Source organism: Pteropus vampyrus, unplaced genomic scaffold (assembly GCF_000151845.1).
Source record: "Pteropus vampyrus isolate Shadow unplaced genomic scaffold, Pvam_2.0 Scaffold1143, whole genome shotgun sequence".
Taxonomy (NCBI): Eukaryota; Metazoa; Chordata; class Mammalia; order Chiroptera; family Pteropodidae; genus Pteropus; species Pteropus vampyrus.
The window spans coordinates 63,446-64,562 of NW_011889924.1; the positions used below are offsets into that span (position 1 = coordinate 63,446).

At 50.1% G+C, this 1,117-nt stretch overlaps 1 pseudogene; it reads left to right on the plus strand.

Annotated features, from left to right (window-relative positions):
• The first annotated feature begins 50 nt into the window (after nt 1-50).
• On the plus strand, nt 51-169 carry LOC111734413 (annotated as a pseudogene).
• The last annotated feature ends 948 nt before the right edge of the window (nt 170-1,117 follow it).

Genomic DNA, 1,117 nt, shown 5'->3' on the forward strand with positions numbered 1-1,117 from the left:
TTGAACGTATAAGAATAGAGGGTGGGACCTGAGGTCAGAAGGGTGGGAGAGTCTGTGGCCATGCCACCCTGAACACACCCAATCTCCTCTGATCTCAGAAGCTGAGCAGGGTCGGTCCTGATTAGTACTTGGATGGGAGACCACCTAGGAAGACCAGGTGCTGTAGGCGTAGAAAAAAAAAGAAAAAGAAGAAGAAGGGTAGGAGACGCATCAAAAGGGATGCGTAGTGGCCTTAGCTGACATGGGCAGTGAGCATGGATTTGGGGAATGCAAAGAGTGATCATGGCAGGAGCAGGGCTTTGAGAGTCCAGGAAGTGGAGGCTGAGTGCACCTGGGCCACAGGTATCTGAATGTTATAGAGGATGGAGGTGGGTGGAGATGGGATTGGTAGACAGTTAAGAAGGGCATGAGGCTAACATCCAGCAAGGAGCTCAAGTTTGGGCCAGCCTCTTTGAAAGCTACGCCAGGGCGAGGAACTGAGCTGACGCTTCTCAGTCCTCTTTGGAGTGGTGCTGCACAGAAAGGAGTAGCTGGACTGATGGCACACCAATGAGACGCAGCTGCCCGATGGCAATGCTCCTGGCCTTGTTCTCATGGGTGCTAGATTCTGTCTCTAGGACTGTTTCAGTCCTTGTCTAGTTGCTTCTTTAGCTCCCTTGCGTCCAAGGGGCAGGTGTCTGGGTTGGTTTCAAGGTGACGTGTGATGAAGTCTACAGCCTGAAGAGTCTCAAGTCAAGGCTCCACGCACGGGGTAGGAACTGCCTTATGAATAATTCCTGCATTCTGAACTTTTCTTCACATCTCCCTTACAGGGATAATCTGGGCCTCCAGATTTCTGCCACCCTAAGACTGTGCCACTGTCCACCCCTCACCTTAGAGATTGCTTGCACTTTCCCTTGACGGCAGTGTTCCTTTGGTCCGTGACCTCCAGTTTATCTGGCGTGGGGCTCAGTACCCTCTCATCCCTACCTTACCTTTGAAACCCATGCATACGCGAAATGATGAGTGATATTTCTTCAAGTGAAATATATAGCCTTCTCTCCATGAAAATAGAAAATAAGGTATTTTAGTCGACTCCTGCACTTCGATATAATGTTCTGATTCCCTTCAGGCCAAC